At 39.9% G+C, this 18,479-nt stretch overlaps 1 protein-coding gene across 1 annotated transcript in view; it reads right to left on the reverse strand.

The window, feature by feature from the left end:
• LOC140701208 (uncharacterized) overlaps positions 1–18,479 on the reverse strand; it is a 541,330-nt gene that overhangs the window by 510,454 nt on the left and 12,397 nt on the right. The window contains exon 2 of the mRNA XM_072976649.1: positions 361–513. The gene's annotated coding sequence lies outside the window, so the exon portion shown is untranslated. The remainder of the gene's footprint in view (positions 1–360; positions 514–18,479) is intronic.

Here is an 18,479-nt window from a genome sequence, read left to right on the forward strand (position 1 = left end):
GAAACTGCCCTCAGCATGAAAGCAGGAGATCAGCAAATATTAGTTAACCGAAATTGGACAAGAGCATTTCACTTGAAACTGTTACTGAGTGTACACGAAATATTCAGACATGACAAGGAAAATCAGTTTGACATCACGAAGAAGCATTCTGCTTCAAATGCAATTCAAGGATTCGGCAAGCCCAGCTGCTACAAATGACCAGAGAAGAAACCTGGTTCTTAAAACAAGCACCAGAGCCAACAAGGAAATGGTGGTGAGGAAAGCAGGCGGCCTAAAATCTGGAACAGTGTGCTACAAATAATTTCTCCACTGAAAATTCAAAAATAAAATGAAAGTGATGTAATGCTGTGTTGAACTCACGTGAATGGCCTTCCTGCAGTGCTTGACAGTTCTGTAACCCCGAATGACTCAGGAGAATCAGCATGGCTCCTGGGATTCCCCAAGTAACTGCCCACAAGCACGCTGACCACCATCATATCTGCCAGGGTTGAATTGCAGAGAAGAGACCAACCTCTGAAAGGCACAGGGAATGTTGACAAGGGAATAAAAGGCTGCAGTCAATCCTGGGACAGAGGCCCTGTGAGCAGAGGCCAAAAGGCTGCAGGTGAACTGGAGTGGCCCTGGGGCAGGAAGGGACCACAGGGAAGCATATCTCAATTATCTACTCTCTCTCCCTCGGGTAGGAGGGATAAAGCCTGCATCCTTCTCACCTGGAACTGTGGGTTCTGGCTGGTGGAAGTCTTACCGACAAGGAATGAATTACTCAAGACTGCGGAAAAAGGAAAGAAAGCGAGAGGGATTAGGGAGCCAACTCCACGAGTCTCTCAAATGCTCCCATATTTATTGTGTATAATCAAAGGAAAAAGTCATTAACAGTTGTGAGATAGTAGGCAGGAACTTGGGGAAAGAAGGGATGAGACAGAGATTGTAGACTCCACGATGAGTACTAAGGCTTAGTTTACCTTTAGGGAAGTCATAGGGTGAGGGGAACAAGGTACATTTTTTAGACATGTTTATTACAAAGCAGACCATCAGACCAGCCTGGTCCCTGTTTTGGGGATAATAGACTATCTAACACCAAGCAGGCCCGGCGTTTATAGCTGAGGGCCTGGGTCATTGCTGTGCAATAAGCAGAGTGCTATCTATACCCTCAAATATGTAAGCAAGGCATTGTCTCTCCTTTTTATGGCAAGGAGACAGAAGTGAGGATGCACAGGTGCTTGCTTTAAAGCAGTTACTAAGCACATTTTTTCTTCTTAAAGTTGACAGTCGGCTGGGATGTGTTACAATTTGTTAACCCAACCATGGGCTCCCACATGGAACCATTATGGAGGACATCCTAGGATGACAAATCCTGGCTCTGGGTCTTTTCCTGCCAGCTTCGGCCACTCCAGCAGGGTCTAGACACATCCCTGAATAACGATCCCACAGAACCACCTAAACTCTTAACTCCTGGTGCTTGAAAATTAATTTTAGCTCTACACAACTTTCCGTAGAAAAGTTTCAGAAATAAAAGATATTGTATTCTTTTTATATCTCATCATAAGACTGATTTTTCTGATTGCTCTAAGCTGCTTCTACATGGAAAAGCACCTAATTCTGCAGGTGAATTCAGTACTTTCCTTTGGGCATAACTAGACAGTCTGGGCTGTCTGACTTCTATTAGTCAAATACCGATACACTTAATTGATTTCTTTGTTCATCAATTTCAGCCTGGAGGTGAGGGTCTGTCACTATTTTCCTCAGCCCACCCTCTACTCTTTTCTCATCAACATCTCAGGCCTCCTGAAAACAAAACAAAGCATTTGTTTCCCTTCATCTACACTTTCCACAAAGGCAACAGGAATCATCATGCCTAGAGAATGAATTCAACACAAATGTTACAACAAAAATCTATAAACCTGAAGCAACTCCATCTCCAAATCATGATACACAATGACATGAGAGTAAGTGTGTCAGGTACAAAGCACGTGTGAGCCTGAACACCTCATTTCTATTCTTCAAAGGAAGGAAGGTTTTCATATTTTTTCTTATCATTCTTTGTCATTGTTTCTGATTAAGCCAAAAATTTTTTTATGAAATAATTAAGCACTGCAATAACAGATTTTCGCTGTATCAATTACAGAAGGAATTCAGAGGGGATAGGAAAACCCACCTCTGTAAAATATGCAAAATTCCTTCCCCTGTTAAGAACACGAATACAAAATTCAACAGAGAATTCAAATTCTTGTGGAGAGGACAAAAGCCACAGAATCAAAGCAAAGTCATTATTATGACTCAATCCAAAATTCACTGGACAAACATGCTCAATGCATTCAAATAATTTTTAAGGCACACTGCAAACCATTCACTTAATTATCTACAGGCTAGAGGAAGAATTTCCCTCTATAACAGACAACATAAATCAATAGGTTGCCCCACCAAACAAGGAACAAACATCAGGTTTTTAGCAGTTCTGATAAATCAGCAAGTTTTAAAGATCAAAATCCAGAAATTTTAAACATTCATTCACACCAGAATGAATCAAGCACTTTAAAAAAAAATAACCCAAAGAAACTAAACACATTGATCACGTACCTGGATCAATGAGAAATTCTTGTACAGCTGGAAAAAAAAAAAACAGGCTATAGCCTTTTACTTGAAAAATAAAGCTACTTTTAAAGATAACTGCTAAAACACATTTCATCATTCATGTTGCCTTGAAAAATCTGAGGAACTTGTCTCTGATCAGAAAAGCAATTCTGAGTATTAGTATTTTACAATTCAGTGCCAGTTTGCTTTAGAAGAAAAAAGAAAAGCTACTGTTTCTCATCTTGCACAAAGTTTAAAGAACCTCCCTGCCTCTATCTCCTCTCATTTTCTAAGCTCATGCTCCCCAACCCTTCTGAAACAATTATGGGAACCTCTTACTCCCACCAATATGCCAAATCACAAAAGAGTATCAATTTATTTGTGTAAATATATATTTACACCTTGAACTGGAGGAGAAAGGTTTCAGAAGGCTATATGGAACTTATTGCTACATTCCTGAAATCACACACATACACGTTCAGAGACACAGACATATACAAACTGAATTACTGGGCACTTCACAAGCTAAGGACTTACAACTTCTAGAAGATAACTTTGTAGTTAGTTTAAAATACAAAACGGTCAGCTTTTGAAAGCCTTGAAGATTGCAAAATCATCCAAATATCAATGAGATCCAATTAGCCTTCTCTGTAGAATGTAATTCCCCATGATGGCAAAGCAGACACTAAGAAGTAGTGGATCCAAGACTCGTGTTTTTCACTAGCTATGATCGTTTTAAAACACGTTAACAGATTTAGAAAAGTATGTCCCTACGACATTTATTCGTATTGAGATGGCATATGTATTCAATTGTCTATGCAGAAAATAGGACCCATGATGGTGTTTAAGAAATATTTTGTGTATTGAAATATTTATTTTAAAGTGCAGACAAGGAGGGTGGGTATTACTCCGTTGTAGAGGACCTGTTGAGCATGCATATGTTCCTGGCTTCAATCCCCAGTACCTTCATGAAAATAAATAAATACAAGTGTTTATTTAAAAATAAGAATAAATTTATATAAAAACATAAATGCAGACTAAAAACCACTGCAATCTAGGAGCCACAATTATAATAAAAAACAAGTGTTTCTATCAAATATTGACTAAACGCCAATCACAGAGACAACCACAAATCACACCTGACAAGCATCACGTGTGATTCTCAGCAACCCTACTAAGTAGACACGGATGAGAAACCAGGCTCTGCGGATGAGGAGACGGAGCTCAGAGGAGCCAGGGACGCTGACCGTCCTGCTTCCCGTGACACCACATCAGCCCAGGGAAAGCGCTGACAGAGCTGCACTGAGGGGACACCCAGCTGCATGGAACCTTGGGGGATTGGGGAGTCCTAGAAAATACTCTAAAGTGTTCAGTGAAAAACCAGCTCAAATATATTACACTGTGCTCCATCCTCTAAACACGGAACATGACTGAGACCTTTTTGATGCCTCCGTGTCCTTCCTGCCATCATCAGTTACGTGCCCTCTCAGCGCGACCAGTCATGAACTGGACCCCGTACGAAGTGCACCCCATATGCAGAGCTTTTAAAGCTGTTTTATGAAGTTTGTAAGACTCCGTCTATTCCTCACAAAGGCGGTCATCCAGCACTAGTCACCGGTGCGGATGTACCACCTGAAATCACACCTTTCTGCTTTTTAAAATCCCTTCATGTAATACAGAGTTTTAAACAGCAAAGAAGCAGCTAAACCACAGACAGTGGACAGCTTTTCACCAAACGGACTCGAACAGCCCATCGGAATACCTGGAAGCCCTTTTCTTCTATTAAACCCACTTCCAGGTACTTCATCTGATTGGTGGACTCGGCCTCTGACTGACCTACTCAGAGAGATCCCATCCTCACATCCGGGGGTGGGAGAGGACCCTGCTGCTGGGAGAAATCAGTGAGGAAGGTGGATATCGTCCAGCCACATCTGCACGGGTAGAAATGCCACATGCTCAGAAATTATACCGTCAGCACCCCTGGGCTCCCATGGACTGGTTTCACATTAACTAAACTTATGACACACTGATGCAAGAAAACCAGAAATTCAATTTATTAATGTAACAGGAGATGTGAAACTACAAAAGAGATTGAAATATCAGAGTTCAACCATGAGTACAGATTCTCCTCCATGGCCCAATCTCGGGCAGGCAGTCACATGGCAAGCTTGGACAGAAGCAGAGCAGGAAGAGTTTCTAGATTAACTCAATGGACTAAATTTCTGTTATAAGAACAGATCTACTGCCTGGAAAACAATTAACGCCAATCACGGGGCACACTTCATGGGCAGTGGCTGAGACACGACTGTGAGCCCCTGTATAACTCCCCTTTCCCTGTCCTTTCTGGTCTAACTGATGCAGAGGTACAGAGATCCAGGGATGCAGATACCTCTAAACTCCCAAAGCTCATCCCTGGGAGCCTGGAAACCAGATAGCCAGGGTTTAAACCCCAGCTCTGCCACTTACTAGCTCTGTTACCTTGGCCAAATTACTTACCCTCTGTGTGCCTCAATTTCCACACTGTAAACCTGGGATAACAATCAAATCTTTCTTACTCACTTGTTGTGAAGATTGAAGGATTCATTTCTGTAAAACTCTCAGAAAAGAATGTAGCATATTTTTGGTGCCCAACAAATGTCAATTTAATAAGAAAGTGATTTACAAGTCTCCCATCTAATCATCTTCTGTGTTTCATGGCTAGTCTGAGTCCCAAAGGAAATCCTTATTTCCCCTCTTATAAACTCTTGAGGAGCACCCTTCTCTTTCAAGCCACCACCTGTTTAAACTGAGGGAGGGGATCCCTCCTCCCCACTCCTCTGGTCCATGGGAGACTGCTTCTCCCTTCACACCCCTGACCACTGGCCCACGGCTAGACCTCCTCACACTAACAGATTGAGGTGTGAGTCCGGGGAGACAAGCAGGGCATATGAAACCTTTCCTTTCCCTCCAGTGTTGGCCACCAATAGGAAGCAGCTGGGATGCTCAGCTCCATGGCAAGACACTCCTGTGCATTATGGGCCAGATCCTCTCAAGGGAATGCTCGCTGTGGCCCAGAGTTACCTGGGACTGCGTGAGTCTCTAATTCTGGGACATAGTGTCATGACACTCACTCTCCCACAGCCCTGAATTTCATGGAGAATGTGGCTTCATCAGTAATAAAGGAGACATTTATCGCCTGCCTGTTCTTCTTTGTCATCTCTCAGTTGGCTGCTGGACACAACATGTGTATAAGTATTGGGTCCCCTTAAGCCCCAACATATATGAAGTAACAAAAAATTCTGTGGCTTAACATTGGTTCAGGGCGACTGTGTAACGGTCCTGACTCTGCTGATGCTAAATTATGTGTTTAGGAACTATGGAACTTCCTCAAATATCTTTCATCATAAAGCCAGCTTTCCTTATTTTCCTGTTTCTCAGTAATTGCCAAAGACTATCAAATGATGGCTTCACACCAAACAGCAGTTAAGTTTATGAGCCCTCTTGACATACACACTGTGCTAAACACTTTACATAATTTCTTATTCTCACAATTCTACAAAGCAGAAATGAGTGTCCCCATCTCACAGACGAGGGAAAAACTCCGAACGAACTGACTCAGGATCACTTAGCTCAGTGGCAGCGCGTGCACGCAAACCCAAGTCAAAACACTACACCCCTTCGTATATGTACCAAATCTCCTACCACCCATTGACACACAGCGGTGGGGATAATACTTAGGGAACTCAGTACACTTTTCAGCTTTAAGGTGCTCCAGAGGCCTCTTCTAGCTCTTTTATAAAATCCCGGCTCACTGGTTTCTAACACTGCAAGAGAAGTCCGATGTTCGGAGCGCCGGCCAGGGCGGAGCGCCGGCGCAGAGCACGCAGCCGCACAGAGCAGCGGAGCTACCGGCGGCGCAGGCAGGGGGAGAGCGGCCCCCCGCCTGTCGGGCAGGAACACAACCCCTGACCGAGGTGCTGGGAGGGGGCACGACCCGCCATCATGCCTGTCCAGTCTGCAACATCTGACTGCGGCATCCGGAGGGGCAGTGACCCGCCCGCCCGCAGCAAAAGAGAGCTGCATCTGACCCCGTGTTAGGAGGAGGCGCGATCTGCTTGCCGACAAGTGCTGGGAGCAGCACAGAAGAGGGCGCCAACGGAGGGCCTATGAAAACAAGCTGAGCTTCCAAAACAGGACGAAGACAGAAGGACTTCACATTAAAAGCACACAGACTCCAGGAGAACAACGACAACAACCCTTTTTTTTTGTTTGTTTTGTTTTGTTTTTTGTTTTTTGGTTTTTGGTTTTTGTTTTTGTTTTGTTTTTAATCTGTTTTTACCTGTTCTATTTTCAATTACTCTCTTAATTTTTACTTCTTAATTCATTTCTATTTCTCTTGGATTTTGATGTCCTGTTATTGATTAGACACAGGCTTCAAACACATATATTCATCTCCCCACCCCCCTTTTTTATTTTTTAAAGGTTTTAAAAGGACGTCTCCACCCGATTAATACTCTACTTCAACCCGCTCTTCTATTATTCATTATACAATGTTTTCAAACCCTCTTTCTCCCTTCTTTTAAAAATCTTTCTCTCTCTCTCTTATTTTTTTCTCTTTTTTTTTATTTTCTTTTTTCTTTTTTTTCTAAGTTCTATTCCTAAATAGGCATTAGATAGATAAAATTCTTAAGATCCAAAATAGAGAACTGATACTCCATAAACCACAATGCCAGAGAGGTATGAGCAAGATGAAGAAGCAGAGAAACCTTTCCCAATTAAAAGAACAAGAGGAATCCCCTGAAAGAAAGCTCAATGAAATAGACTTAAATAGCCAACTAGATCAAGATTTCAAAAAAGGAGTGGTCAAATTGCTGAAGGAATTAAAAGAGATAGTGCTTAGAGAAATAAAATATGCCAAAGATGAAATTGAAGCTATAAAGAAGAGCCAAGCAAAATGGGAAAACTCATTGACAGAGATGAGGAATGATCTAACAGCTGTGCAAAGCCGACTAGTTAATGCAGAGGAACGAATTAGTGATCTAGAAGACAGGGCAACAGAAAGCACCCATTCAGAAGAACTACAAGATAAGCAAATAAAAAATAATGATAATAGCATAAGGGACCTATGGGATAATATAAAGCATCCCAATCTTCGCATAATAGGGGTCCCAGAAGGGGAAGAAGGATCAAAGGGGATTGAAAAGGTTTTTGAAGAAATCATGACTGAAAACTTCCCAAACTTAAAGAAGGAATCAGATATCCAAGTACAGGAAGCTCAGAGGGTCCCAAACAGGAAGAACCCAAATACACCCACACCAAGACATATCATAATCAAGATGGCCAGAGTCAAGGATAAAGAAATGATTATAAAGGCAGCAAGAGCAAAGCAAAGAGTGAATTACAAGGGAACCCCCATAAGGCTCTCAGCTGATTTCTCTACACAAACACTACAGGCCAGAAGGGAGTGGCAAGATATATTCAAAGCCCTGAATGAAAAAAAAGATGCAGCCTATGAAACTTTATCCAGCAAGGCTACCCTTTAGGATAGAAGGAGAAATAAAGAGTTTCACAGACAAAAAAAAAAAAAGCTGCAAGAGTTTAGCAACACTAAACCCATGCTAAAAGAAATATTGAAATGGCTATTCTAAATTGAAAAGCAGCAGGATGCTACAGAAATGAGAAACGTACAGCTGGAAAGGTGATAACCCATGAATTACAAATAAAGAAAACACGAAATTATAAAAGAAGACATACAAATCACTGAGAGTGGGAGAGGGAGGCAGGGAAATATAGAATCTTTTTTTCTTTCTTTTTTAAATTTTTTTAACAGAAGGATGGGTTTGAGATCATGTTATTATCAGTTTAATAAAACCGGGTATAGGTTAATAGATTTACAAAAAAGGGTAACCACAAGTCAAAAATTTACAAGGGAGTCACAAAAATTAAATAAAATCCATGATAATAGAAAGGAAAATTACCAAACCACAAAAGGAAGAAGAAAGGAACAAAGAGGATATATCAATTCAACTGCAAAGATAAGTTCAAAATGGCAATAAACACACATCTATCATTAATTACTGTAAATGTTAATGGACTAAATGCTCCAGTCAAAAGACATAGAGTGGCAGAGTGGATAATAAAGCAAGAACCTTCAATATGCTGCATAAAAGAGACCCACTTTAGGGAGGACACATATAGATTGAGAGTGAAAGGATGGAAAAGGATATTCCATGCAAATGGAAAAGCCAAAAAAGCAGGTGTTGCAGTACTGATTTCAGACAAAATAGACTTTAAAACAAAGGCCATAAATAAAGATAAAGAGGGACATTTTATAATGATTAAAGGAGTGATACAAGATGAAGACATTACACTCGTTAATATATATGCACCCAATATAGGAGCACCTAAGTACATACAAGAATTACTAACAGAGATAAAGGGGGATATTGATGGGGATACAATCATAGTTGGAGATTTTAACACTGCATTAACATCACTAGACAGATCTTCCAGACAGAAAATAAACAAGGCAACAGAGAAATTAAATACTACAATAGAAAAACTAGATTTGGTGGATATTTTCAGAGCTTTACACCCCCCAAAAATAGAATATACATTCTTTTCAAGTGCACATGGAACATTTTCCAGGATCAATCATGTACTTGGGCACAAAAGAAACCTCAACAATATTAAGAAGATAGAAATTATCTCAAGCATCTTTACTGACCACAATGCCATGAAACTGGAAATCAACAACAGAGAAACAAAAGAGAAAAAAAGAAAAGCATGGACATTAAACAATATGTTATTGAAAAAAAAATGGATCAATGAGGAAATCAAAGCTGAAATTAAAAAATGCCTTGAGAAAAATGATAATGAAAGCACAACCACTCAAAACCTATGGGACAGCAAAGGCAGTGCTAAGAGGGAAGCTTATACCAATACAGGCCTTCCTCAAAAAAGAACAATCTCAAATAAACAAGTTAACCCAACACCTGAATGAATTAGAAAAAGAACAAAAAGCCCCAAAAAGCAGCAGAAGGAAGGAAATAATAAAGATCAGAGAGGAATTAAATACAATGGAGATTAACAAGACCATAGGAAAAATCAACAGAATCAAAAGCTGTTTTTTTGGAAAAGTAAATAAAGTCCACAAACCTCTGGCCAAACTCACAAAGAAGAAAAAAGAGAAAGCACAAATTAGCAAAATAAGAAAGGAAAATGGAGAAATTACAACAAACAAAATAGAAATATAGAATATCATATGAAAATATTATGAAAAAGTATATGGAACCAAACTGGATAACCTAGAGGAGATGGACAAATTTCTGGAAACATACTGTCCACCAAAACTGAATCAAGAAGAAACTGAACACTTAAACAATCCGATCACTAGAAAGGAAATAGAAATAGCAATTAAAAACCTCCCTACAAATAAAAGTCCAGGACCGGATGGCTTCACCAGGGAATTCTACCAAACATAAAAGAAGAACTCACACCAGCCCTTCTCAAACTCTTCCAGATGATTGAAAAGGAGGGAATTCTCCCAAACTCATTCTATGAAGCCACCATCACCCTGATACAAAACCAGGCAAAGACACTACAAAAAAAAAGAGAATTATAGGCCAATGTCACTGATGAACATAAACGCCAAAATCCTCACCAAAATTTTAGCAAATAGAATTCAACAACACATAAAAAAGATTATACATCATGACCAAGTGAGGTTCATCGCAGGGACACAAGGCTGGTTCAACATACGCAAATCAATCAATGTAATACATCACATCAACAAGAGAAAGGACAAAAACCACATGATCATCTCAATCGATGCAGAAAAAGCATTTTATAAAATTCAACATCCATTTATGATAAAAACTCTCGCCAAAGTGGGTATAGAGGGAACATATCTCAACATAATAAAAGCTATATATGACAAACCTACAGCCAGCATAGTACTCAACGGTGAAAATCTCAAAAGCTTCCCAATAAAATCTGGGACAAGACAAGGATGCCCACTATCACCACTCCTATTCAAAATAGTCCTGGAAGTCCTAGCCACAGTAGTCAGGCAAGAGAAAGAAATAAAAGGGATCCAAATTGGAAAAGAAGAGTTAAAAGTGTCATTATATGCTGATGACATGTTACTATATATAGAAAACCCTAAAAGGTCCACACAAAAGTTTCTAGAGCTGATTGAAGAATTCAGCAAGGTAGCAGGTTACACAATTAACGTTCAAAAACCAGTTGCCTTTCTTTACACTAACGATAAATCAACTGAAAAAGAAAGTAAAGAAACACTCCCCTTTAAAATAGCACCCAAAGTAATAAAATATCTGGGAATAAATCTAACCAAGGAGGTGAAAGAATTATACACAGAAAACTATAAACCACTGATGAAGGAAATTAAAGAAGACTTTAAAAAATGGAAAGATATTCCATGCTCCTGGATTGGAAGAATCAATATTGTTAAAATGGTCACACGGCCCAAGGCAATCTACAGATTTAATGCAATCCCTATCCAATTACCCAGGACATATTTCACAGAACTAGAACAAATCATAATAAAATTTATATGGAATCATCAAAGACCTAGAATTGCCAAAGAATTACTGAAGAGAAAGAAAGAGGCTGAAGGAATAACTCTCCCAGACTTCAGACAATACTATAGAGCTACAGTCATCAAGACAGCATGGTATTGGTACCAAAACAGACATATAGACCAATGGAACAGAATAGAGAGCCCAGAAATGAACCCACAAACTTTTGGTCAACACATCTCGACAAAGGAGGCAAGAATATACAATGGAATAAAGACAGTCTCTTCAGCAAATGGTGTTGGGAAACCTGGACAGCAGCATGTAAAACAATGAAGCTAGAACACTCCCTTACACCATATACAAAAATCAACTCAAAATGGATTAAAGACTTTAACATAAGAAAAGATACAATGAAACTCCTAGAGGAATACATAGGCAAAACATTATCTGACATACATTTCAAAAATTTTCTCCTAGAAGAAATTAAAGCAAGAATAAACAAATGGGACCTAATGAAACTTACAAGCTTCTGCAGAGCAAAGGAAACCAGAAGTAACGGAAGAAGAAAACCTATGGAATGGGAGAAAATTTTTGCAAATGTAACCGACAAAGGCTTGATCTCCAGAATATATAAGCAGCTCATACATCTCAATAAGAAAAAAATAAACAACCCAATCCAAAAATGGGCAGAAGACCTAAACAAGCAATTCTCCAAGAAAGACATACAAATGATCAAAAAGCACATGAAAAAATGCTCAATATCACTAATTATCAGAGAAATGCAAATCAAAACTACAATGAGATATCACCTCACACCAGGCAGAATGGCCGTCATTCAAAAATCCACAAATGACAAATGCTGGAGAGTCTGTGGAGAAAGGGGAACCCTCCTGCACTGCTGGTGGGAATGCAGTTTGGTGCAGCCACTGTGGAAAACAGTGTGGATATTCCTCAAAAGACTAGGAATAGACTTACCATATGGCCCAGGAATCCCACTCCTGTGCTTGTATCCAGAAGGAAATCTACTTCAGGATGACACCTGCACTCCAATGTTCATAGCAGCACTATTTACAATAGCCAAAACATGGAAACAGCCTAAATGTCCAACAACAGGTGACTGGATAAAGAAGATATGGTATGTTTATACAATGGAATACTACTCAGCCATAAAACCGACAACATAACACCATTTGCAGCAACATAGATGCTCTTTGAGAATGTCATTCTAAGTGAAGTAAGCCAGAAAGAGAAAGAAAAATACCATATGAGATCGCTATTGTGTGGAATCTAAAAAACCAAAACAAACAAACAAACAAAAACAAAGCATAAATACAGGACAGAAATAGACTCATGGACAGAGAATACAGACTTGTGGTTACCGGGGAGGGGGTAGAGGGTGGGAAGGGATAGACTGGTATTTCAAAGTTGTAGAATAGATAAACAAGATTGCACTGTATAGCACAGGGAAATATACACAAAATGTTATGATAAATCACAGAGAAAAAAATGTGACAATGAGTGTGTATATGTCCATGAATGACTGAAAAATTGTGCTGAACACTGGAATTTGACACAACACTGTAAAATGATTATGAATCAATAAAAAATGTAAAAAAAAAAAAAGAAAAGTCCGATGTTGCCACTGTTTGCACAGGAAGTCTGAAATGTTCACAGCGAGATCAGAGAATAAAACTAAGACGTAAGCAGAATAATATTTCCAGGTAGTCAGACATAATGGACAATTTGCTACCCTGAAGCACTAAGCAAAGGAATAAAAAAAAATAACGTTGTTTAAGACTTCCTTTACAAACAGGAAAGTTAAGACTGTAAGAAAGTGCAACAGCGCCACCTATGGCTTAAAAGGCCTTCCAGGTTGCCTGGAAAGATGCAACACAAAAATTGTCTGTGGATCAGAAACAAGAATCAGATAACTAAATGCTTATGTAGCACATACTGCACTTCGCTTCAGGAAAGGGAGGGGTATTCAGTACTTAATCAGATATTGCTAATACTCCTGAATATATACAAAAGACACAGGCTCATGGAAACTCATCTTTGAAGAGGAAAGAATCCAGTCCAGCCACTTCATTTTACAGGAGGGGAGACTGAGATCTGGGATCTGTCCTCCTGGCCATCAGCAGCAAAGCTCTCCTAGTCCTCATGTCTTGCACTGTAGCAAAAACCAACAGACCTGTATTAGCCCTATATTCATAAATGTCATGTCTGTATTTTTTCCAACAGTAGGTAATCTAAGTATCTTGCAAAATACTTCTCAAAGAGCCAGGAAGTCATAGAAGTGTATTGAAATACAAAAACATTTATTTACATATTAAAACAGCATGAGCTTTTTTCTATTAAAAAAGCTGACATGTCAAATCAATGTTTTGATATTTTAAAACCTATTAAGAGTGCAGAAAAATAAATCAAAATTTTCTTTAATCACAAAAGAGAGAAGCTTATTCCCTGAAAATGATCAATGTGGATTTTTCTAAACTTAATGCTTCTGGTCAGATTCCTACGAATTTAAATGTCTGAGTGTATAGTTACACGGCAGCATGTACACTGAGTTGTAACAATACACATTCTGTGTAAATAATCTTCAAGGTCGTCTGCTTAAGTCAATTTAACTAGTCCCTGTCTCAATAGAATGATACAGATTTCATTAAAACTTCATACTGCACGCACACACACACACAAAACCCTGAATCCTTGTTACTTTAAGCCATATTCATATATATCCATATTGAATATGCATCAGAAACAAGCCACCCTCTTTAGTATTCACAGTTGATCCTTCTAAACTATCTGTCATTGTGACAGCACATTTTTACTAAGCAGCTCTTGGATGCTTTGTATACAAGGCATCTACCTCTCACAGTCAGACACGGTAAATGGCATCACTCAAATTTCACAAATGAGGAAATATACTTAAGCCATGGAAACAACGTACATATTTATCATCAGGACAGAAAAGAGTAAAGATTTTACTTTCAATATTCACTGACAAACTTTTCCTCCATACTAAGACTACATACATAAAATAAATTCAGTCACTGTAAATTATTCTGTCAAAAAACACCACTAGAGAAAAACAAGCAACATCATTAGCAATGATTGGACTTTCAAAGCCCACTCCTATTTTGCACTATAATAATTTTTAACGTTTTGTTTTTAGTGCTTACATAGCACTAAAATAAAGAAAACATAAACTATTTAAGTCATTACCTGAGAATGCAACATTTGTGAAAATGTACAATTTTAATTTATGCCACTCTGTCTCACATTCTCAATGGTGTCTCTCCTCTGAAGGCCTCATCAGGCTGAGATCGCAAAAATCGGTCATTTATGGACTCACAGGTGTTCTGGAAACCACTCAACGAGAGGCTGATCAGAGGAGAAATTGAGAATGCATCCTGTGCAGCCTGGGTTCCAGCACCGAGCTAGGCACCGCCAGCTGCGTTTGATTTGGGACAAGCTGCCCACCTCTCAATCCCTCAGCTGCAAAAAGGAGACATTTATACCTATCGTCAAATACCTGCTTTGAAGTAAAACATGAGAAAAACAGTTTAGCTTTTGGTAGGTGTCCACTCACAGCAAGCTTGGTCATTATGATGATGAGGATTACTTTTAATAAGTTAAGCTAGACCAAAAATTAGAAATCACCATAAAGGAGAAACATTTTAACTCAATAAGCATTTCCTTTTGAATGGATTGAAGAAAGTTCTAATGATTTTTTTAATAAACCAAATTTTGTCCATTAATTTTAGATTTACAGGTTTATAGACAAGTCTCCAAAAAAAGAATTAGAGGCCTCTAACCTCTGCATACTAAGAAAGTAAAGTTTAAAAAAATTATGGGTGAGAGTATACCTCAGTTGAGATAGTATGTGCTCAGCACGCGTGAGGCCCTCAGTTCAGTCCCCAGTAACTCCATTTAAAAACTTTTTTTTTTAAAAAAGGAGAATTAAAGGAAAAAGATGGAGGACTACGGAATTTTTTTAGAGAATCCACTCAGATTTAAGATGGGGAAAAAATATCCATTTCTCACAGGAAATCTTGAGAACTATGTAAACCGGATCTGAGTTGTCTAGTCTGTAACATTATTCATGAATTCATATTACCAAGTCTTAAAACTACCTGATAACCCACAGTGGTGATAGTGATCATAAAACCTGCCAATGCGGATCGAACTCCGGCTAGGGCTGCTCTGTTCTGACATCTCTGTCCCTGAGGCCTCACCAGGCTGACAGCACTAAATATTGTCATTCATGAGCATCTCGTGTAAGTCTTCCATTTGTGCTTCTCAGTCTCCTCTCACCAGCCCCTCTGAGGGAAGCACTGTTATAAACTTCCCCACCCACAGATAAGGCCACTGAGGCACAGAAACTAAACCTGCTCCAGGTCGCATCGGCATTAAAGGACGTCTGTATTTCTGCTGTTTTGCGATTGACAAGGGAATTTGAGATATCAATACAAGATAGACTGTTAAATAATCAAGTCTGTCAGGTCTTCACCTCAAAGAGCAGATACTATAAATTCCTGATGTAGGAAGAGTCTACCGCCACAAAATGACTCAGCTAGAAATTAATATCCAAGATGAAGCAGCGGATACACATAAATATTCACGACTGTCAACTTCACTCATGGGTCTTGGCCCTTCACTGCCTGAACGGGGGTGAAATCCCCACCCGTGTCTGGGAGGGAAGAGTGGCTCTTCCAGGTCTCACCCAGGCTTCACGGGCTGTTTCCCCCTACAGACTGTCCTAAACGATTAAAAAGCTCTCAAGATTTTTACACCAGGCAAAACTGAAAGACATTTCTGCATATGGAGCACTTTCTCAGGCTTAAACCATTTTTGCCTACACTCAGCAAGGGGGAAAAAAGAAACATGACTCTGCAAAGTCTCTTAGCCTTACCACTCACAGGAGTTGAATGATCTCAGCACAAGATGACCCTTCACATTACAGGATGAGAACAAAATAAAGCCGCCCCAACAACAGGCACTCCCAGAGACAGCGCTCAGTAGTCTTCTGCACTCTCACGGTTGTGCAGCCCTCACCACCATCTATTTCCAGAACACTTCATCACCCCAATAGAACACCCCTGTCACTAGCAGTCACTCCACAACCCTCCTCCACCCAGCCCCTTGCAACCATCATCTGCTCTCTGCCACTGCATGAGCCTATTCTGGGCATTTCAGATCACTGAAATCAACAATATGCGGCCGTTTGTGTCTGGTTCCTTTCAATTAACGTGCTGTTATCAAGGCTTTCCCATGTTGAAGTGGTATCAGCATGTCTCTTTTCTTTTGAAAATGTTAAACATTATTAGAAGGTGGTAAATACTATCAAAAATAGTAGAGAGGGGTATAAGGGATGGGGTTTCAAAGGGAAAAGGCCGGGTTGAGCAGTCAGGGTGGACTTCCCAGAGCAGATGGATTTTTCATATTCCCCTTTATTTATTTTTTCTTTTTTATTCACTCTTATGTCTGAATAATGTTCCGCTAAATGGAGATACTACATTTTGTTCATCCATTCAGCAGCTATATATGGACGAGGTCCAGAAGAATGAGTGTAAGTGGTGGCTAGCAAGGCCGGCATTTAAGCAAAGGGCAAGATGTGCTTTCAAAAAAAAAAAAAGCGAACAATCAGAGGCACAAGGAAATTCAGCGCGTTTCTGAGAAAGTGCATGGTTGCTTCAGTAGGACTGCCGTGCAGGGCTGTGGGGGAGAGTGACAGGAGACACAGTGAGGGAGTCACCTGAGAATATTCCCCTCTGCAAGCAGCTCAGCCAATTCTCCTCCCTCATCCTGTATTTTAGAGACATTTTTGCTAGCTTTTCTCTTATTTCAAGTAACAGTACTTTAGTTACACATCTGATCATCTGCATCAGACCACATTAGCTCCAAGCCACAGAAAATCATTCACTGACCGGAGCAGCTCCAAGACATAACATTGATGGACCAGGGAGTCCTGCAGCATCGCATCCTGCAGGCACAAACCACACATGTTCCCTGGTGATGTCCGGAAAGTAAAAGGCATGGAAATATCTCACTGCTGCTGCACGACATCTGCCCCCAAATTGCCCCCAAATCATGCTGGCACAGCACTACTCAACCCTCGCACTACCCAAAAAAAAAAAGAGAGAGAGAAAAGGAAAGAAAAGAAAAGAAAAGAAAAGAAAAGAAAAGAAAAGAAAAGAAAAGAAAAGAAAAAGAAAAGAATAAAGCTAAGAAAGCAAATTTAGGTTCTTCCATTGAAAACCAGCAAACATCACTGCCAGTATCTGAGCTGGAATGATCCTGACTTCAAAAACCACTGTGCAGTTACTATTCAAACGTGACAGACATATATGTATTTCACGTAGATGATATTACAGTGGGATTTTTCTTTTCGAAATTTCCAGTTGCAACATTAGCACAAGAAAGTTTATGTTTCAGTTTTTTAAAAAATCAATTATTTTCCACTTTCTTAATTTTGAACCTATTATTATTTTATAAAGGGAGCTATGCTGCAGATTATAAACCAAATATCTGGCTTCTGCAAAAAAGACCTATATGACTTCACTATTTCAGAGCAAGCTTTAATGATGCTTTCAAAAGTGGGGTCTAGGGCGCTCACTAACAGCTCTTTAAATACTGACAAAGATGTGCTATTATGTAATGCAAAGGGTCTACCTACACATCAACTCAGAAACCGAAGAAACTACACGAAAGCCTTAGTTTATCATTTTAAAATATTCCTATTATTTTGAATATTAAATTTCTTAAAAGATAAGATTTTTTTTTTGAGAAAGACATCAGTTGTATTAAATTTCCTCTCACCAAGAAAGCAATCTTTATCAAGAATTAATACCCCTATGGAAATCCAAATGACGGGACGTTTCTAGCTAAGTTAACCTACAGATCTCAACACAAGACTAAATCCTATCAAATCTCACTTGAACGAGCTCAGCAAAGTCCTGGGCTACTCTGGAACTTAGCTCTTCTTTTCCATATGTTGGCAGAGCTAAGATCATCATACAAAGCAGGGAAGGAGAGAAGAGGTAAGTCCACCTGGCGGCCTCCATCTGTTTACTTCCAGCCACAAGGTGTCGCTAGAGCGACCCCGCTAACAAGCCCTCCCCATAAGGAAATCCGGCATCCACACTGCCCCTGCGGTCCCCAAGCAGCCCCGACGCCCCTCTCCCACTGGTGACCTCCGAGCCTGTGAATGGTCTTCTAATGACCCTCCCAGTTGGTGACATCCTCCCCCTCTTCCCTGCTACACACACACACACACACACACAGCCAAGGCAGCCTTCCCAAAGCACAAATTTGATTACATCTCCCCCACTTCAAACCCTTCAGAGTCTCCCTGGTAGAGTTCTAGCCCCACCCCCAACCCTGCTT

The sequence above is a fragment of the Vicugna pacos genome, chromosome 14, assembly GCF_048564905.1.
Source record: "Vicugna pacos chromosome 14, VicPac4, whole genome shotgun sequence".
In the NCBI taxonomy this organism is placed as follows: Eukaryota; Metazoa; Chordata; class Mammalia; order Artiodactyla; family Camelidae; genus Vicugna; species Vicugna pacos.